General features: G+C 36.5%; 1 protein-coding gene across 3 annotated transcripts in view; it reads right to left on the bottom strand.

The window, feature by feature from the left end:
- Lingo2 (leucine rich repeat and Ig domain containing 2) overlaps positions 1 to 23,220 on the bottom strand; it is a 1,034,729-nt gene that overhangs the window by 901,227 nt on the left and 110,282 nt on the right. The gene's annotated exons all lie outside the window — the stretch shown is intronic.

Below are 23,220 nucleotides of genomic sequence, written 5' to 3'. Positions count from 1 at the left end.
AACTGGAAGCAGGAAGTGATGGAGATACCCTGGAAAGATGCTTCTTACTGGCTTGTTTCCCATTGCATGCTCACCTCATGGAGGAAGGTCATTGGTTAAATAAAGAAACTGCCTTGGCCCTGATAGGACAGAAAATTAGGTAGGTGGAGTAAACAGAACAGAATGCTGGGAGGAAGAGGAAGTGAGCTCAGACTTGATAGCCCTCCTCTCTGGGGCAGACATGATAAAGCTCCGACCCAGGATGGATGTAGGCTAGAATCTTCCCGGTAAGTGCACCTTGGGGTGCTACACACATTAATAGAAATGGGTAATCAAGATGTAAGAATTAGTCATTAAGAAACTAGAGCTAATGGGCCAGGCAGTGTTTAAATGAATACAATTTGTGTGTTATTTTGGGGCATAAGCTAGCCAGGCAACTGGGAGCCGGGCTGTGGGAAGAGGCCCGCATCTCCTTCAACACTCATCTGGTTTTCGTATAGAATACAGGACTACCAGCTCAGGTTTAACACCACTCAAAATGGGCTGGGCCCTTGCACAACAATCACTAATCCAGAAAATCCCCTACAAGCTTGTTTCCAACCTGATTTTATAGAGACATTTTCTCAGTTGAGACTCCCTGTTCTCTGCTGACTCTGGCTTATGTCAAGTTGACATTAACCTAGCCAGCATAAGCTGTATGATACAGATGCTCTATTTAGGAACCAGCAACTCACAGTTCACACAAAATAATTTTTATGCAGATTTTAGCCTAAATTCAAAATCACAAGAATAAAAGCTTAATAATAAACATCTTTAATAAGGCGAAAATTCAGAATAATTAAAAATTTCCATTCTTATGAGTATCATAGTCTAAAAATATACCAGAATGTTATGTATAAAGTTAAATATTAATCAATATTGCTACATATTCAGTATAAGTTAATATGTTTATCAAAGAGTAGTCACTATTCTACATTCTATAACATGTTAGATAAGTAGAAATTTGATGACAATATTGTTATTCATTTTTTCATTTCTAAGTGCATGATAAATTCTTACATTTGTTCAATCTAGTCCTGAAGACATGAAGGTTATACATGGCTAAGTATATATCTAATGGTTTCTACAATTTAAAGTATAGTTAATTAATTACCCTTCAGCAGTGTCATCAGTGTTCCCCATGTATCTCTACATACTTCTCTTGAATATATAAGATAATACTGTCATAATTACAAGAAGATTATCCATAGAGACAACCTGGACTTTATATAGCATCTCTCTTCAACATCCTTGTATCTTAGCCAAAAAGGGGAGAGGTGGCAGTGTGACATTAAAATGTGTCTGATACATAATACCATGACTACTAGCCTATGGAAAGATTAAGGTGATATTTTTTCTACTCCTCTTGAAGAAAGTTACTGAGATGGATGTTTAATAATAAATCCACTTTGACCAAAGTGCATTTCATTCTAAAGGCTCAATTCAACTTTGCTGTAAATCTCACAGCTAGCTTTTTGTTGTTGTTGTTGTTGATTTTGGTTGTATTAAAACTGTCTACTGAAAGAATATATGACCTCCTCTTTAAGAAGCCACACAATGAGTCACAGTGTTTACCCAAAGAGAGAAAGCTGCTTTCTGAAACCATGCAAACTGCTATTCCCTGAAGTCCATTCCTAGTCTCTCCAGCAAGGAAATGTTCTCATCACAGACTTCATCTGATTTTTCAAACATGTGTAGAAGTAAACATAATAAAATCGAAAGAAAAACTTAAAAGGCATAAATTGGAAGCATTTGATGATTGATGACAGAAGAAAAATTGTGCATAAATACTGCAAGATATCACTTCCAGGCCAATGCTTGTCATAACTTCCTTGTGAAGATAATAGCATATTAAAATCCCTGGGTCTTTCATAAGACACTTGGCTATTTTTTTAAATGTATATCTATAAAAATTCACATTTCTTCATAAGTATCAAACAAAAATACAAGTACAATGTCATATTTTGTGAATCCAGATGAATGTTTTTTACAATATTACAAGATTCTCCAGAAATATTTCTTCATCTGCACTAAGTGTACCTTAGGCACTTTCTTAGGTTGGTTGGTTAGGTCTGGATTGGTTTGGTTTTTGAGATTCTATTTCATTTTATTTTACCCTGTATATTTACTATGTAAAATATGATATTTAAAAGTACATATACATTATAAAACAACTCACTTTGACTAATTAAAATATGTATTGTTTCATATTTTTATTTTTCTTTAGTGAGAATATGTGTTAATCTTGGTACTATCTTGTAACACAGTATGACATTAATGGTTGTCGATATATTGTTCAATAGATGTTAAACCTATTCCTAAGTAAATTTAGCATCATTAGACCATAAATCTTTTCCTAAATACCCCAATCCCTGGTAACTAACCTTTTTTCTCCTTCATTGGTACCAGCTTATCGTAATTTTTCATACAAATATGAGCATATTTATAATGCTATATATCTGATTTATTCCATGTAACAATGGTCCCAAGGCTAATCCACGATATTGAGAATTACAGAATTTCATTCTTACTTATAGTTTAATTGAGGTCCACTACTGAGATAATTGACTTTGAGATTTCCTCTAATGCATCAGCTTTTTATAATCATTTGATAAATGAGTTAATCAAAGTCATAAAATTTTTATTTTAATGGAATTCTGAAAAGAATGTTCCCAGATATTTCACTGCTTAAATTTTTTCTACTTAATAACCTTCATTTAAAACACTTCTTTATTGTACATAAAAAGATAAACATTTATATAGAACACATAAAATTTTAAAAGTCATGCAAAAATAATTAAAAGAATTGTTTCCCTAAGAAAGATTATCTAGGAGTATTGGTTTAATAGAACTAATCTTTATCTTTCCCCATTTTCTTTTTGATTTTTCGAGACAGGGTTTCTCCGTAGCTTTTGGTTCCTGTCCTGGGACTAGCTCTTGTAGACCAGGCTGGCCTCGAACTCACAGAGATCCGCCTGCCTCTGCCTCCCGAGTGCTGGGATTAAAGGCATGTGCCACCACCGCCCGACCTATCTTTCCCCATTTTTAACTTTTAATTTTTCTAATTACTCTGTAATTAGACTTTTGTAATCATAGAAAATCTCTTACTAAAAATCATTACAAGAGAAACTCAAAGTGATTCCACTAAAATCAGGAACAAGACAAGGCTGTCCACTCTCTCCATATCTCTTCAACACAGTTCTTGAAGTTTTAGCAATAGCAATAAGAGAGCATAAAGAGATCAAAGGGATTCAAATTGAAAAGGAAGAAGTCAAACTTTATTTGCAGACAATATAATAGTGTATATAAGTGACCCCAAAAACTCTACAAGAGAAATCCTACAGCTGATAAATTTTTTCAGTGAAGTGGCAGGATACAAGATCAACTCAAAAAAATCAGTAGCCCTCTTATACACAAAGGATAAAGAAGCTGAGAGGGAAATCAGAGAGACATCACCTTTCACAATAGCCACAAATCACATAAAATATCTTGGGGTAACATTAACAAAGGATGTGAAAGACCTATTTGACAAGAACTTTAAGTCTTTAAAGAAAGAAATTGAAGAAGATATCAGAAAATGGAAATATCTCTCATGTTCTTGGATAGGAAGGATCAACATAGTAAAAATGGCAATCTTACGAAAAGCAATCTATAGATTCAATGCAATACCCATCAAAATTCTTCACAGATCTTGAAAGAACAATTATCAACTTCATATGGAAAAACAAAAAAACCCAGGAAAGCCAAAACATTCCTGTACAATAAAGGAACCGCCAAAGGTATTGCCTGACATTAAGCTCTATTACAGAGCTACAGTAATGAAAACAGCTTGGTATTGACATAAAAACAGAGATGTTCTGGCGAACAATGAAGGCTGATGAGAAGCCAAGGACAATGGCACTAGGTTTCGATCCTAATACATGAACTGGCTTTGTGGGAGTCTAGCCTGTTTGGATGCTCACCTTCCTGGACCTAGATAGAAGTGGGAGGACCTTGGATTTCCGGCAGGGCAGGGAATTTGGACTGCTCTTCAGTATTGAGAAGGAGGGGGAATGGAGTGGGGGGAGGGGGAGAGGAGTGGGGAGAGGGGGAGGGGAGAGGGGAAGGGGACAATGTGTGGGAGGAGGGGGAGGGAAATGGGAAACAGGGAGGAGGCAGAAATTTTAATTAAAAAGAATAAAATAAAGAAAAAAAAACAGAGATGTTCACCAATAGAATCTAATTGGAAACCTGGATATTAATCCACACATTTACTGACACCTGATTTTTAACAAAGAAGCAAAAATTATACAATGGGAAAAAAAAGAACCTTCAACAAATGGTGCTAGCCATAACTGGTTGTCAACCTGTAAAAGAATGAAAATAGATCCATATCTGTTGCCATGCACAAAACTCAAGTCCAAATGGATTAAAGACTTCAATATAACTCCGACCACACTGAACCTGATAGAGGAGAATGTGGGAAGTAACCTTCAATGTATGGGCACAGGAGACCACTTCTTAAATATAACCCCAGTGGCACAGGCAATAAGAGCAACAATGAATAACTGGGACCTCCTGAAACTGAAAAACTTCTGTAGAGCAAAGGACACAGTCACTAAGACAAAAAGGCAGCCTACTGAATGGGAAAGATATCTTCACCAGCTTCACATCAGAAAAAGGACTGATCTCCCAAATTTATAAAGAACACAAGAAATTATATATTAAAATTCTAAATAACCCAATTAAAAAGTGGTGTACTAAACTAAACAGAGAATTCTCAATAGAAGAATTTCAAATGCCCAAAAGATACTTAAGGACATGTTCAAGTTCCTTAGCTATCACCGAAGAGCATATCAAAACAACTCTGAGATACCATCTTACACCTGTCAGAATGGCTAAAATAAAAAGCATCAATGATAACCTATGCTGGAGAGGATGTGGAGTAAGAGGAACATTCATCCATTGCTGGTGGGAATGCAAACTTGTACAGCCACTTTGGAAATCAGTGTGGTGTTTTCTCGGAAAACTGGGAATCACCCTACCTCAGGATCCAGCAATACCACTCTTGGCAATATACCCAAAAGATGCTCAATCATACTAATATAAACATTGTTCAACTATGTCATTTTTAACATCCATATTTGCAATTACAGCCTGTTACTAGGTTTAAGATTAGAAAAACAAATGTATATATATTTACATAATAACTCCAACTTGACGTCTTTGAAATTTCTGCCTTTAGCACATTAAACATTAGGAAATACAATAGATGACCAGTGGGTGCTACAAATCACAACACACATGCACATGCTTAGAATGATATCCTCCTTTCTAAGCTTCATCAGTTATTGTCCAAGACTGTTGTTTTGAATACCAAGACAGTGCTGTACTCTGAAGCATGTAAATGATACAATGTTCAAACAAAAGCAGGCTTTCAGATTTTCCTGAAAAACTGTTCTCTATGTTCTCCATGTATGTTTCATAAACATATGAACTGCATTAATGGGCACTAGCCTGGCTCAGATAAAAATCACACACTCACTGCTATGATGGAGAAAATTTCCAGAAGTAAAACTCAGTGCTAACTAATGTTAGGGAGGGAAGTTCTAAATGTGCTATCATTTGAGGAAAAAGTAAAAGATTGGTGACTATTATATGGAACCAGAGCACATAGTTTTACATATAGAAACTACGCTTATTTTAGGACTACCACAGACATTTAGAGTTTGCTATACAACATATTTTAAAGACAATTTAAAGGAAAATGTTAATGTGGTAGAAAATATGCCAATAATCTAAAATTTACCTTAAAAACTCTTAGATTAAGGCTTAGAGAGAAGTTTCAGATGGAAAAGTACTCGTAATGAAAATTTGAGGCCCTTAGTTCAGACCCTCAGTAATCATAAAAACTGAGCATGGTGACATACAATGTCACTTCAGTGTGGGAGTAGAAACAAGCAGAACTCCTGAGCTAGCTGGTCAGCTCGACAATGGGCAAGCCCCAGATTCAGGAGGGATCTTATTGCAAAACCTATGGTGGCTGCTGATAGAGGAAGATGGCTGCTATTAACTGCAGACTCAAGATGTGCATATATACACTTGCATGTGTGCATGCACAGACACACAGATACACACACACATATACAAAACTTTAAAAAACAACACTTTAAAATAATAAAATTCACAAGGAATATTTTTTATTTTAAAATTTAGTGATATTGTACAATTAAAGAAAAATATAAAAACAATGTTTTTATACACTCCTTATCATACATCTTCTGAAGTTATTTCAAATTGCATCAGTTTGGTGTTATTTTTCTCCTACTCAGACCCAATTTCTATTCTATTCTATTGAGAATCCAATTTTACAAGTGTTTGGTTTTTTTTCCTATTTTCTCTAAGCTATAATTTCTCAGTCATATTGTGACTTTCATAGCTTTGACACTTTTGAGAAATGCCTCTTTTAGGTAATGCACTCGATTTAAGCTTATCTTACATTTCCTCATAATTAGTTCTTCTCGTACTTTTACAGTTTGTGGTGTTTCTGGGTCTTACTAATGGTGCAAACGGTGATGTTAACATTGTTCCCTCGAAGGTTACGGTGCTATCTCTCATGAATGCCACCTGTACATTACTTTAAGAAAAATATTTTACCAATAGGCACACTACCAGTAGGCATCAGCCGATTTAGCAGGTATAAGCACCCCTCACTGGAAAATTATTAATGAATTTTTCAAATCCCTTTCACTGCACTAAACTCAGGATATGTTTAGAACTAATGACCCTTTGTTGTTGCTAGCATCCTGAGCAGTCACAGGTCACAGGGCAGCTGTTATTGCATGTATGCAATCATGTTTATTTCTAGTTTCTGGTCAAATAGTTGAATAAGGTCAAGCCTCAATAAATGTTTTGATTTATAAATTTTAAGAAGAAGATTCAGAAATTTTGATTTTCATACAAAATCACACATTACACTCTCTGATGGAGAAGGTGCTGACAATGAAACCTACACAATGCTGTTAATGGCTGTTAAAGAAGTCAAGGAGACAGGGCCGAGACACTGATCTGTGACGGTGACATTACAGAACATAAGGAAAGTCACTGTTGATTTTAGTATATATGTAGGGTAATGATTTTAGTATGCTGAGCGTGTTACCCTATATGATAAGCCACCATGTAACAGAATGATCACACTCATTCATTCTTTCTTTGCAGTCGTGGGGATACAAATAAAATGAAACTATTAATATTAAAATGTCCCTAGGTTTCAATTATTCAGGGAAATAATGAATTGCAAGTATTCAAAATTTTAGTGCTATTAGGATCTCATTCACCATAAACCACAAATACACTGAGTTTCATTGACTAGTTTTCTGGACAAATACTACAGATTAGAAGTTAGAATGGTAGTCTAGGATCACCCTCTACTAATCAACAGTCAGAGAAGTGTGGGTGAGGTGGTGCCCAAGCTTGTAAGAACCCTGTATTCCCCAACAGAGAAGCTACATATGACCCATACCATAAAACTGTTCCCCTCGGGAAGACAGAAACAATAGGCACGTCCAGTTGCTCATTAACAGCCATGAGCACACATTTCTGGATACGAGGAAAATAAATGCTAAACACTTGTTTGTGTCTTTGTTTTTCTTTTACCTTAATTCTCTTCTTTTCGATTTTTAGGGATTTTATTCATTTATAAAATGAAATATGATCAGATCTACTCCCTGTGTTCTGTTGTCGCTATATTCCTACAACCCACAGCCTTCGAGTTGAATGTCTTTTTGTTTTATAATTGTTTTTATTGAACTATGCATTTTCCTCTGCTCCTCTCCCTTCCTCCCCTCTCTCCTCCTACTCTCTTCCATGACTTCCATGGTCCAAATTTCCTTGGAGATTTTTGTCTTTTTTTACCATCCTATGGAGATCCATGAATATCTCACTAAAAGTCTTTGAGTTTTGTTTGGTTTGTTTTTTTCAGTAGCTCTTTCTACTGTGATATGTCAAATGCGGAACAACAGCTTTCATTTAGACTTTTCTGATACAATTCAAATATCTTTTGGTGTCTGTGGACATAGTTCCATTTTCTGTATAACACATAACGTGTGTATAACAAATTTAAATGAACATTAAACAACTGTATAATGACAATTTATAGATTCAATGCAATCCCCATTAAAATCCCATCAAAATTCTTCACAGATCTTGAGAGGACAATAATCAACTTTATATGGAGAAACAAAAAACCCAGGATAGCCAAAACAATCTTATATAATAAAGGATCGTCTGGAGGCATTACCATCCCTGACCTCAAACTCTATTACAGAGCCTCAGTATTGAAAACAGCTTGGTATTGGCATAAAAACAGAGAAGTCGATCAATGGAACCGAGTAGAAGACCCTGATTTTAACCCACAAACTTATGAACACCTAATTTTTGATAAAGGAGCTAAAAGTATTCAATGGAAAAAAGAGAGCATCTTCAACAAATGGTGCTGGCAGAACTGGTTGTCAACGTGTAGAAGAATGAAAATAGATCCATATCTATCACCATGCACAAAACTCAAGTCCAAATGGATTAAAGACCTCAATATTAGTCTGAACACACTGAACCTGATAGAAGAAAAAGTGGGAAGTACTCTACAACATATGGGTACAGGAGATCACTTCCTACGTTTATCCCCAGCAGCACAGACATTAAGGACAACATTGAATAAATGGGACCTCCTGAAACTGAGTAGCTTCTGTAAAGCAAAGGACACTGTCACTAAGACAAAAAGGCAACCCACTGACTGGGAGAAGATCTTCACCAACCCTGCAACAGACAAAGGTCTGATCTCCAAAATATATAAAGAACTCAAGAAACTAGACTTTAAAATGCTAATGAACCCAATAAAAAAATGGGGCACTGATCTGAACAGAGAATTCTCAACAGAAGAAATTCAAATGGCCAAAAGACACTTAAGGTCATGCTCAACCTCCTTAGCGATAAGGGAAATGCAAATTAAAACAACTTTGAGATACCATCTTATACCTGTCAGAATGGCTAAAATCAAAAACACCAATGATAGCCTTTGCTGGCGAGGTTGTGGAGAAAGAGGCACACTCATTCATTGCTGGTGGGAATGCAAACTTGTGCAACCACTTTGGAAATCAGTGTGGCGATTTCTCAGGAAATTTGGGATCAACCTACCCCAAGATCCAGTAATACCACTATTGGGAATATACCCAAGAGATACCCCATCAAATGACAAAAGTATCTGTTCAACTATGTTCATAGCAGCATTGTTTGTAATAGCCAAAACCTGGAAACAACCTAGATGCCCTTCAATGGAGGAATGGATGAAGAAAGTGTGGAATATATACATATTAGAGTACTACTCAGCAGTAAAAAACAATGACTTCTCGAATTTTGCATGCAAATGGATGGAAATAGAAAACACTATCCTGAGTGAGGTATCCCAGACCCAAAAAGAGGAACATGGGATGTACTCACTCATAATCGGTTTCTAGCCATAAATAAAAGACATTAAGCATATAATTTGTGATCCTAGAGTAGTTAAATAAGAAAGTGAACCCAAAGAAAATCATATAGTCATCCGCATGGAGAGGGGAAGTAGACAAGATTGCAGGGCAAAAACTGGGAACTTGCGGGTGAGGTGGCATGGGGCAAAGGGGAAATGGGATGAGAAACATGAGAAGGGGAGGATGGGAGGAGCTCGGGGGATTGGGATGGTTGGGATATAGGAAGGGAGGATACGGGAGCAGCGAAGTATATATCCTATCTAAGGGAGCCATCTTAGGGTTGGCAAGAGACTTGACTCTTGAGGGGTTCGCAGGTGTCCAGGAATATGTCCCCAGCTGGTACCTTTGGCAACTAAGGAGAGGGAACCTGAAATGACCCTATCCTATACTGATGAATATCTTGCATATCACCTTAGAACCTTCATTTGGCGATGGATCGAGGTAGAGACAGAGTCTCAATTTGGAGCAACGGTCTGAGCTCTTAAGGTCCAAATGAGGAGCAGAAGGAGGGAGAACATGAGCAAGGAAATCAGGACCACGAGGGATGCACACACCCACTGTGACAGTGGATCTGATTTATTGGGAGCCCACCAAGGCCAGCTGGTCTGGGATTGAATAAGCATGGGTTGATTCTGGACTCTCTGAGCATGGCGGACAATGAAGGCAGATGAGAAGCCAAGGACAATGGCACTAGGTTTCGATCCTAATACATGAACTGGCTTTGTGGGAGCTTAGCCTGTTTAGACGCTCACCTTCCTGGACGTAGATAGAAGACCTTCGTCTTCCCGCAGGGCAGAGAATTTGGACTGCTCTTCAGTATCGAGAGGGAGGGGGAATGGTGTGGGGGGAGGAGAAGAGGAGTGGGGATAGGGGGAGGGGAGTGGGGGGAGGGGGTAATATTTAGGAGGAGGGGAGGGAAATGGGAAACAGGGAGCAGGTAGACATTTTAATTAAAAAAGAATAATAAAAAAAAGAAATAAAAAAGTACCAGTTTGGCAATCACACACAAATATTTATAAATCCTTTGGAAGCATGTAGATGTCTATGTATACATTTTTCAATTTAACTTAATTTCTTACTGGCATTCATTGTACATAAAAGCTGAAAAAACTGAGAAGCTACTACAATAGAATATGTTCTAGAAATGAATTTACTCTTAGATTCTGTAAAATTTCAAATTTTTCCCCAAGCACATCTGAGCTGTATGGAAAACAGCAACATCATCAGCAGCAACAACAACAATAATAACAACAGATATCAAAATTCTGAAAACTGACACAATATGGTTGTCAGTATGCTCATGTGACTATTCAATTAAATAAACCTTAATAAAATATTTTCTTGATCCCAGGTGATACTTTGCAATCTCTTATAACTACATGAGGACACTGGTTACTATATTGGGATGAATATATATATAAATTTTTTCTTTCATTTCAAGGAGCTCTATAAAAACACTTCTAGAACCCTCTTGTGAACTTACCAGTATAGTAATGAGTATAGTGAAGTGTTTGTTTTTGTCCCAGCAGCCCAGCTAACTCAGTCGGTAGAGCATGAGACTCTTAATCTCAGGGTCATGGGTTCAAGCCCCACGTTGGGTGCCAATTAAGAATGGGCTAATTGTTTTTCCCTGCCACCCAGCTAGCTTACACATGAAATAACCACACAGAAACTGTATTAATTAAAACATTGCCTGGCCATTAGCTCTAACTTCTTATAGGCTAACTCTTATATATTATTTAACCCATCTCCATTAATTGGTGTATCACCATGTGGCAGTGGCTTACCAGAGATTTTAACTGGCGTCCATCTCAGGCAGAGGATCCCTGGCTTCTCTGACTCTGGCCTTCTTCCTCCCAGCATTCAGTTCAGTTTTCTCAACCTACCCAAGTTCTACCCTATCAACTGGGCCAAGGCAGTTTCTTTATTCATTAACCAATAAAAACAACACACAAACAGAAGGAACTACTACACCAGAGAAACAAATCTTGGAGGTAATTGAATGGAATTTATCAAAATTACATAATATAGGAAACCACTTTAATCTTGGGTCATGATTTTAACCACCATTCCTTTTTTACATATCCTTCACACTGCCACTAAACTGGGACAGATTTTTTTTCATTGCATTATTTCCTCCATTTTACTCAGAATTGGATTTTGTTCTGCTGCTGTGCACTTTCTGTCTTAGGTTGGGTCATCCTCTCTGGAACCCTGACTGTGTTACTTATTGTTACTCCTATCTGGGAAAAGATAAAACAGTCATGGGAAATAAGCTACTGCCTTGAGTTGTGATTTGGATGCAGTCTTGTCTTCTATAAAAAGTGCTTTCGAATAGCTATTTATAGGACCTTTAATAGTGATGACTCCTATTTGGCCTATGGATGAGGTTGAAATGTTATAATGACTGGAAACATTATCATTATCACACCAGTTCTCAAGAAATGATTCACTAAAATTTGCATCAAAAAATAGAAGTTTAATTCATGGTCTTAGTACTGACTCACGTGTAATCTGGACTAAGATGTCCAAAGGAACCCTTAATTGTTTCATCATACAAAAAGGAAAATGAATTTCCCTACACAAATTTCTCAGTGAAATAATGATAGTAAAGAGCCAAAAGTCAGAAATACTGACAGAAGTCTGAGAAACAAAACAAATGTCATTATTTTTATTTTGAGTATTTTGTAAAATTATTACTAGCTGTGTATTCAATAATTTCTACACATTATGAGATATGGCAATTATTCTGTATTTATTAAATAAATAGATACAAGCATAACTGATTGGATAAAGAAAGAATATGTCAACAAAATTGTAAGATACTAAATAAATTATCCTTTAATAATGTACACAAATGCATAGGACATAAAACATAGTTATAAATCATACATTCATTCAGGTAAATGCAACTTTACCTGAAGACTACTGAACATATACCATAATATTCAGCACATTGTGTGAAATAAATATTAAGGTATGTTTTAACATTTGGAAGTCCATACTTGAGGACTGGTAACGTTTTGTCTATAAGTTAAAAATGTATGAATTCCTGCTTGAATGTCTAGGCTATATTCGGCTTCGCATTAACATATTGCTTGACCTTGGCAAGCAGCATAAACCACCATAAATTTTTGAGTTTACAAACCACAACTTAAAGATAACAGCTATAAAAATCACTCCTGTCACTCTTTCTGCAATGCTCCTATCCCTCTTTTAGAGAGAGGTTTTCCTCGTTCCATTAAAATATAACAGCTTCGTGAGTATGACTTCTCCCACTCCTCTGATCGATCCTCTGCTCTAAACTCAAGTGCCTTTATCAGCAGCTGTGTTCAGGCAGCCTCTTGAACATTAATCATTAAAACAGAGTGTTATAAAGCATTACTGAGATGAGCAAATTTAGAAGACTATTCCCTGTTAATCCAGTCTTTTTATAGCTGCGCTGGTGGGTAAGACCTGAATCCTTGTCTGATGTTTCTGACACTTACAGACAGTTATCTCATGAACTTTCCTGGGATATCCTTTGAAAAAACAGTTCATACAAACAACTTTGTTTTGCTTCTAGTTTAGAAAAATGATCAGAAGTAACCTGTATGTTTTTCTTTGGGTTCACCTTCTTATTTAGCTTCTCTAGGATCACGAATTATTGGCTCAATGTCCTTTATTTATGGCTAGAAACCAAATATGAGTGAGTACATCCCATGTTCCTCTTTTTGGGTCTGGCTTACCTCACTCAGGATAGTGTTTTCCATTTCCGTCCATTTGTATGCAAAATTCAAGAAGTCATTGTTTTTTACTGCTGAGTAGTACTCTAATATGTATATATTCCATACTTTCTTCATCCATTCTTCCATTGAAGGGCATATAGGCATCCTCCTGAATATTAAACTTCATCAGGTGATGAAAGGAAACAGAGACAGAGACCCACACTGGAGCACCGGACTGAAATCTCAAGGTCCAAATCAGGAGCAGAAGGAGAGAGAGCACGAGCAAGAAACTCAGGACCGCGAGGGGTGCACCCACACACTGAGACAATGGGGATGTTCTATAGGGAACTCACCAAGGCCAGCTGGCCTGGGTCTGAAAAAGCATGGGATAAAACCGGACTCACTGAACATAGTGGACAATGAGGACTACTGAGAACTCAAGAACAATGGCAATGGGTTTTTGATCTTACTGCACGTACTGGCTTTGTGGGAGCCTAGGCAGTTTGGATGCTCACCTTACTAGACCGGAATGGAGGTGGGTGGTCCTTGGACTTCCCACAGGGCAGGGAACCCTGATTGCTCTTTGGGCTGACGATGGAGGGGGATTTGTTTGGGGGAGGGGGAGGGAAATGGGAGGGGGTGGCGAGGAGGAGGCAGAAATCTTTAATAAATAAATAAATTAATTAAAAAAAAAAGAAGTAACCTGTAATGGTTAAGAAAAGGTATCTGAAATGACCATTTTCAATGTTATTCTATGTTATCACTACTGCGTTACTAAAGCTGTTTAGATGGTTAAATAGTAAAATCATGCACTCTATGAGGTTTTAAGTACAAATAAAAATGTAAAAATTAAATACTTCATTAATCTTATTAATTTCCAAACTATCACATGGGAGAACTGGATAGGTCCTCACAGCTCCCAAGCAGAAATGCTGTCTGATGTTATAATAAGGAAATTGTCACCAGATGATGATGGACTTTCAAATGCAGATAATATATGATCATGAGACTGTGTCTTGGAGATAAACTAAAACACTGAAATTCTCAGAGGGAATTTTTTTTTTTTTACCATTTTTATTGATTCTTCCTGAGCTCTACATTTTTTTCTCTGATCTCCTCCAAAGGGAATTCTGAAAAAAATATATTTCTTAATTTTCATGCTAAGAAACTAGGGAAAAATTGTACAAATGTTTTGAGACTTGGGACCTTACTTCTTTATCTACATAGGATTTCCATATGGTTATCCTTGATATGATAATCCAGAAGTAAGAAAGATTACATATCCCTCAACCACCCCACATGACCAAGGCTGGGTGACAATAAGTCCAGCTTGTCCTCAACATTATGTAATGATTCAGTACATATCTTTCTTCAGGACATCATCATATAACAGGAATATTCAGGACTTTTCATGCTTCCACGTTTTTTCACTCAGCATTCACTTTTTTCAAAAATTACACCCACATTCAATAAAGTAATTCATTTTAATTATAGAAAATGTTCTGGTCTATTCTGGAATATAATCTTAAAAGCAAGTTACACATAAGCAGTTATCAAGCTCTCGGAGTTCACCAGATCCAGACATTTGCCCCTAGAAGTCAGTGTGACTTTAAACTTCCGCCTTGTCATCTATCACCTCCACTCTCAGTGCTTAAATAATTTTACATCTTTACTCTCGATTTTTTATCTTTAATTTTTTAATTGCTATTTTATTTTATGTATGTGTGGGCATTTTGTCTGTATGCGTGCCTGTGCATCACTTCCTGTGAAGCCTGTGGGGCCAGAGGGAGGTACCAGATCCCCTGAGTGACCAGTGGTCTTGAATCATCATGCCAGTGCTGTGAATCCAGTTACTGAACAGCCAGAGCTACCAACCACTCAGCAGTCTCTCAGTCCCACATTGAAGAACTCTTTTTTTTTTCTTTTTTTGTTTCTCAGGCCTTAGATTTTAGCTGCTATTTGTACTATTAGTTTGCTAACACCTCAACATACGAGCTTTGTTTGGCCAGAAGTTCTGGTATTCCTTACCAGGAGGTTTGGATTAAGGTAAATAGTTTAGGTTACAGGAAACTCAATGAATATTGTATCATAAAACACTAATGCTCACAGGGTTCTTTTCATGTTATTTGTTCTCCTGTAATTTAGTTTCTGTGGGTTTTTTGCTGTTATTGTTTATTTGTTTCATTTTATGGTAAGCATAAAACATGTAACATCAGCCTGTGAGTCTGAAAGTCCATCAATATGGGTAGTTGGAAACATCAACCTGACAGTGTCCTCTTTGTCTTTATCCTGCCTTTCCCTTATTCTGCAAGCAAAGAAATAGACATCAAATTTGAAAACCAATGTTGACAGGTTGCATATCTCTCAAACAAAAAAATTGGAACCCAGAAATGTTTAGGCTTTAGAAATATTCAGATTTTGAAATATTTTCATATGTGATATTTCAGTATACTACCCGAGTCAAAAGAGAAATTTAAAAATCAAAAGAAAATTCATTTCATCTCACACACATAGTTTATGCATACAGCACAGTGGCGAGTTACTAGAACGCTTGTATTAACACCGTCTCCTGTGTCAGCACTGAAACATATCCAGATTCTGAAGCATATTTGATTTCCATATTAGGCACACTAATCTATATTGTTATTGTAATTCTGTATTATTGATGAAATTCTGAATTGAAAAAGATAAAAATATCTTCAAATTTACAAAATCAGGATGAGTTTATAGTGTGATTCAAGTGAAAGCTTCTCACTAACCCAAAATTTTCTACAGGTTTGACCTGCGTCTACTGTAAGAAATAAAAATAAATACGTTTTGAATAGAAGCACATCCTTTTATTTAAAATTTTGTATTTAATCACTTACCCTGTTACGATTTATGATTTAGCAAAGGAGAAATTATTACATACGCATTATATATAATATATATATTATATATATCTGCATGTTTACATTAGGAGCTAAAAGCTTAATATGATGGATGAGATTTCATAGGTGGACAGTAACCTAGAAAGGAAGTGAGCACAGCCTTGATCTCCCTCTAGTCAGTGATTCTCACTGACTTTTTGTGACTTACTTATTTATGGAAAAGAATAAAATAGGTAAGAATTCTTATAATTGTTAGTATCTTTTTTTTACACATTTGTCTTTCTGATAGTTCACCTGAAAGATATAAGACCCTAAGGATTGCCAGTACTTCAGCAGTTCTTACAGTATGATGATCATGTGCAGTGTGTCTCACCATGTCTTTCCATTGGTGGTTGTCTAACTGTCCCTATGGTTATATCATATCATCAATGTAGGTAGGAGTGAAGAAAATTCCCTATGGTAGCACTATTCTCCATCTTAGTCTGCTCCTAGATGCTATTCTTCTGATCGACTTACCTCTAAGACTTCCTGCCATATAACATTTTTTTCTCGATAAAGCTTATATATTCAGTTTAAAATAAAATGAGGACACTGATCATATCTGCACAGAATATTAAAAAGGGCCTTTATATGTGTGTTACCTGCTCAAGTGAATCAGGTCAAGAATCAAAAGAAGTATATGATAACTAACAGCTACAGCCTATGTTTGTTCTTGGGAGTAGGCAACATCATTATAGGTAAATATAGGTACATCCTCATTTGCAATGTTGAATTAATTTATAATCGGAAAGAAAACATTTATAGCAGATAAAATGGGATTAATTATTCAATATTAAAAGAAGAGGAAAATAACAGCACGAAGATGTCTTAACTTAGCTATTGCTCAACAGTGAGTATAAATGGTGTCTGGCAACATCAGGAAAGCCATTGCCTCTTGCCATTGCTCATTAGGCTTTGAATGGTCACACATTAGCCAGGTATCCATCACTAACTGCTTAAATAACCATTAGTTACTGCTAATAGATGTATAATAGGCTGTCTTTACAGGTGCCTCTAAATGAGCAGGCCACCAGCTGTGCAACTGGCTACAGGTTTGACCTGCCTCATTAAGCCAGGTTCTGAGAGTTTGTAACATTAGGACAGGCTTGGCTGTCACATACAGCATGAATTTACGAAGGTTCCTACTTGAATACTGTGCCTCCCAGTGCTCCAGTAGGGGACTTCAGGAGAGTACAGAAGCTTGGAAAGTCAAAACTCTTCCTCATAAGGGGAGAGGTACCAACAGGCCTGAGATGCAAGTTATTAGAGTACACGCATCCTATGTATCCATTACTGGGAATGCATTTAGAAGTACCCACACTTAGGGCAGATTTAATTGGATTCCAGTTTGTGTTAGCTCTAATAAAGAGAAATATAGAAAGACACTGTTCATAAATTTATATAACTTTGCTTAGCAAAATAGGGTAAGATTCATGAGATAAAATATATAATTAAGCAAAGTGTTTGTTTATATTGTTCCCTTGAATTATTTTGAGTGTGTTTGTCTCAGTGGTGACTCACTGGTTTAAGGAACAGTTACAGTAATCCTTCCTCAATGGAACCCTCAAAGTTCAGATTATGAGGGCGTGTTCTCTGGCAGCATGTCCCTGCTTCTAAGAAGGTCTCTTCTTACACAGCTGGACGCAATTTTTCTATTTCACTTTTTCTTTGAATTTTTATAGCTTCATTTCTTCACAACTATAGCTAAATGCTTTTGCCCAATCAGTGGTACTATTTTGAAAAGTCTTGGAGACTTTAAGAGGTGGTGCCTAGCTTCAGAAATCAGGTCAGTAAAAAAGGGTCTATAAAGGCTGTACCTATTCCAGTTTCATATTCTTCCTTTTGACCTGAAGCCATCTGAAAAGTCTTAACCAAATTGCCGTGGATTGAGCTTCTCAATTCAGCTTTTCCTACTATGCTGGGTTCAAACTTTGGAAGCCATAGCCAAAAGAAACCTTTCATTCCCTAACCTGCATCTGCCAGTATAATCACAAAAAGGTAACATACTAACACACTTCATGGATTTGTGAACATTTTACAGCTATGCCTACCAATGCTCTACTAGAGGGTTTGCAGGAGAGTGAACTCTTTGAAAGTCGAAAAGCTGCATGAGTGGTGAGGAACTAACAGACACATGATGTGTAATTATTTTATGAGTTTGAATAATATCTAATTGCTTGGTTGCTTTTTGCCTAATTTTCATCCCTTGCCTTTTCCAGTCTGCCATTTCAATTCTAAAACAGAAAAAGGTTTACTTTAAGGCTTTAACTGGAAGAAATATTTGATAAAACTATTTCTTAATTTTTTAGTTCAGGTAAAATGCTAATTAAAAATGTACATGATTGAATCTCTACCTCTGGTTATATGACCTTCTCTTTTCTGTTCCCATCTTCCGCTCTTATATAATTTTCTTGGCCCTCTATTATATTATTATGGAGCTGAATCTCACTGAATAGTGAGGTTTCTTAGTCATAGAAATACTTTCTGAATTTTAAAATTACAATGGGATTTTGTACTATTAAGGCAAAGTATAAATTTAGAATTTTTATTATATGTAATTCATTGGATTATGAACTATAATCATCTTGTACATGTGAATACGTAATAACTACAGCTAAGCAGAAGAAATTTCATAGGTTTACAATAGCCATCTACCTTGCAAAACTGGGTAAATGCCATTAAATATATTTACATTATAAAAGTATTTTCTTTTTATATACAAATACCAGTTGCCTAAACCTAATGACATCATAGCTTATTTCCTTTGCAAGGTGTGGCAGCTGGAAAACCCTGTATATTCCTCTTTATAAAAAAGTCATACATGATTTTCATATACTCTCTGAAGTGTTGACATAAAAATTATTGAGAACCTTATTTACAAAAATACAAGTGATTAAATACTTTTATCTCTTTATGTACACTTTAGGAAGATGAACATTACAAGTGAGATGGACTATCACTATGCGTCTATCGTAATGTTTGAAAAGCTACTACAGTAAAGGCAAGAATATAAAAAAATGGGTACTCACACAATGGTAATGAGAACTTGAGATATTACAGGCACTCTGGAAACAGTTGATCAGAGTAAATATGAAATTACCATACAACACAACAATGGCAAAATTATAGAGAGCACTAATTAGTTGGGAGTGGAACCCAGGAAACTATGCAAGAGAGAACAGCAAAGATGGCTACAGAAGGACAACAGAAACAAACCACATCGGTGAGCATCCACCGGCATGTTGTCTCGCTACTATTTTCTAAGATGTTGACATTGGTTTAACATTGGGCAAATGATATACAGGTATTCCTGTGCTTATTTTTAATGGGATCTTATCAACTGACTTCAAATTTAAAAGCTTAATAAAAAGCAAAGCCAAGAAGGCTCAACCAGAAGGACATAAGGAAGAATGACAAGAAAACACGAGCAATCCACGTTGCCTCTCTCACTATGGTCTGTCACGTCTGAAAAGAGCAAGCAATGAAGCCTGTGGCTGAAATTCAATCAAATCTTGTAGAAAGGTTGACAACAGAAGGACTGAGAGACCCAGATCCTCCCCCAATTTAATTATACTCTGAGGGGAGTTGGGAAAGGACCTGAAGCAACCTCCTCTCTTTTTGAAACTAGAAGAGATCTGTAACTACACTACCTGACCAAACCTAAGATTCTTAAAGCCCGCAGAGTGCTGATGCTGTCTCTAAAATCTCTTTAGAAGCTCTAACACCTGTGATACATTAGGTTTAATGGAAAATCTGCAATCACGTTTGTTTATAACATGATGTGGTGGCTTTAATGAGAACTATCCCCTTTCGACTTAAGTATTTGCACACTGGGTTTCAACGTGGTGGTTCTGTTTGTGGAGGTTCAGGTGGGGGAAGGGCACCACTGAAGGCAGGTATTGAGCTGATGCATCCTCCTACTTCCAGTCCTGCTCTTTGCTTTTGGTTTGCATTTGAAGATGAAGACATTTGCTTCCTGCTCCCAACACCACACTTGACACTTGCTTTCAGGTTCCCCAGCACGATAAACGCAACCATTCTCAAGTATGAATCAAATAAAGTCTGGCTTCCGTAAGTTATTTCTGGACATATTATTGGATTACAACAAAGAAAATATAAGACATATGTCGACTCCCCTTCCTCGCTTCCTCCTTCACTCTTTTCCTTCTTTCCTGGGAAATGAACTGAACTCTAAGATTCCTAGCCAACGAAGACACCCATTTGTTTTTCAGTGTTGCTTAACAACGTGAATGATGGCACTGCTATATCATGGACAATATAAGAAGCCTAAGTTCCTTCTATTCCCTTTCCCAAGTATTGTCATTCCGTATTTCCTTTCCCTATCTCAGAAACAGCATGGTAAACAGAATATTTTTCAGACTCATACTGCCTATATGTGAAGCTTATATTCCTGTTTAACATGTATGGAGCATTAAACTGTGATTTCAAAGTCCTTTGCTTATGATTCTCCTACTATAAAACTGACATCATATACCTACCTTGTGATACTTCTCTGAACATCAACTGACTCAGTATTGTTCAGATGGTTATATCATGGGATGCTACAATGAGTGTTTATCCTCTATTTCCCCCATTTGATTACCTTTCCAAATTCCATTTTTCTGTATTTATTCATAGAGGATAAACACTCATTCTTTCAACTAATTATTTTATGAAACAGTCTGCATTGAATCAATTAGCTTATAATAGTGCCAATCGTGTGTTTCTAAAATAAATTTTACAATACAAACCAAGGAACAGGAGCTGGAGACAATATCAATGGCTAAGAGCACTTGTTTTTCCAGAAGACCCAGGCTGGATGTCCAGGAGACAGACAGAGGTTCATAACAATCTGTAACATTGGTCTTGGAAAATCCGATGCCTTCTTTTAGCCCATGAAATCAACTGCTGCACGTAGTGCACAGATATACTTGTAGGCAAAAGTCCATATACATATATTTAAAATAAATAAACAACAATATGTAACAACAACAAATAATGAAGAAAATATGTTTTAAAAGGTCTATTCAAAGTATGGCCTATGACTTTCAGGTATCCCAGATGGGAGGAACCTCTTTTATAGGAAACATTCTAACCAAAATCTAGCCTAAAACACTCAATCCCCTGAAATTCCCTAGGAATTTATACAAAAATATGTCTCCATGAATATATTTGCATGAAGTTATATAGTGCTGATTGTTTTTATTATTGCTTGGGGGTATTTTTTATACTTTATATTGCATTTCGTTTTGTTTCTAGAGCATGTGAATTATGTCAAATCCTGTAGCATAGATTTGCCAGACACTTAACTGAATAGACCAAGCAGGCCTTAAAATTGCAAAGAAAACCAGCCTATAGTTCATAGTCCCGGAAAACTTAGACAACATTGTGGGTCCTAAGAAAGACATACATGGATCTAATCTACATGGGAAGTAGAAAAAGACAAGATCTGAATAAATTGGGAGCATTGGAACCATTGGAGAGGGTTGTAGGGGAGGGGAGAAAATGGGAGGGGGGCAGAGAAAAAATGTATAGCTCAATAAAATTAATAAAAAATATTAAAAATTGTGGCCATTCTCCTGCCTCAATCTTCCAAGTGCTTAAAGCACAGGTAAGATTTACCTGTTGAGTATAATTTATAATTAAACATAATAAAGTAATCCAAAGCTCAGATATCAAGGACAATTAACACACACACACACACACACACACACACACACACACACATATATATATATATATATATATATTTACACACACAATGAGGCCACATGGAGCTACCAATTGGGAAAAGGATGGGATCTAAGATCATTGTGGACGATTTTCCAGGTGATCTGGATGAGTGAAAACCGAAAGAAAGCATTAAGGATTTAATGTTGTATTGTATGTTTAGTGTCTGGCAGATGCAGATAGATAGGAATGTAAATACTATTTCATGCAAAGAGATCATTAAAAGGATAAAAACTAATGATATTGGCTTCTTATAAGAGATAAATGGAATATGGGTGATCCGGAAAGAAATGTGCACACGTGTTTACCTGTACATGAGCAATTTTGGATATGTATGCACTCAAAGCAACATAAGGGAGGAGTGTTGCTCTGGAAAACGGTAGTTACTTCTTTTATCATTTTAAAATAGAAATTACAAGGTGAAAAATTTTCCTTCTCAGCTGTCAGCGTTCTCACAATAAATGACATTTTCCCACTGAGTACCTATGACAATAATAATTTTGTTCTTTCCTGCTTGAAGCTCAAGACAGAGATGAAGAATTAGAATTGGTGGTAAAAAAATATTCAGCAGTGAAAGTTAGTATTTCCAGCCAATTGTTATCACTAATGTGCAATTTATAAATGCAAGCCGTTTAAGGAACATGGTTTTGGCTTTGTTCTCAGATGGAATTTGTTGGGCCCTAACTAAATGATTGTAAATGGAGTTACCATTTGTTTACGTTCACAGCAAAACTAAGTAGGAGGTAGAGGTACGTTTCTACGTATTGCTTCATTCACATACCCATAGCTTTCCTGATAATTAGAATCTGTTACAACTTACAAACATACTCGGGTACATCACTATTGCCCAGGCCACAGTTCATATTCACGTTCATGCCATTCTTGCTGGTGGCCGTCTTATGGGTCTAGCTAACCTCTAGTAGACGGAATGTGGCTAACACTCATACTACACAAACTTTCAGATGTTCCGTGTTTTCTTCATATCTGGGCTTAGTCTGCTCACCACCTCTTTCCAAAAAATAAGTGAATAATTCCAGCGAGCATGACCTTTTTTTTAATGCCTGAGGTTTTCTTTATCCGGAACGCTACTTCTTCAAATTGCAGAAATTGACATTTTATTTCCAAGAGTTAATAACCATGAATGTCTCCTCCTAGTTCTCCTGGCTCATGTTCATGTTGTTAAAGCACATTAATACAACCTCCAAACAATGTTGCTTTGGAAATGTAACAAGCACCCAAGTCATTTTCCCATGTAAAATAATGACCCTTCTACATATTAAGCTTCACCTGGAGCAGGAGAGAGTATACTATCTTTGGGGCAAGTTTCATTACTCTTCCTAGATGAAGGAACTG

Source organism: Chionomys nivalis, chromosome 16 (genome assembly GCF_950005125.1).
Source record: "Chionomys nivalis chromosome 16, mChiNiv1.1, whole genome shotgun sequence".
Lineage (NCBI taxonomy): Eukaryota > Metazoa > Chordata > Mammalia > Rodentia > Cricetidae > Chionomys > Chionomys nivalis.
This window is presented reverse-complemented; position numbering and strand designations above follow the sequence as displayed.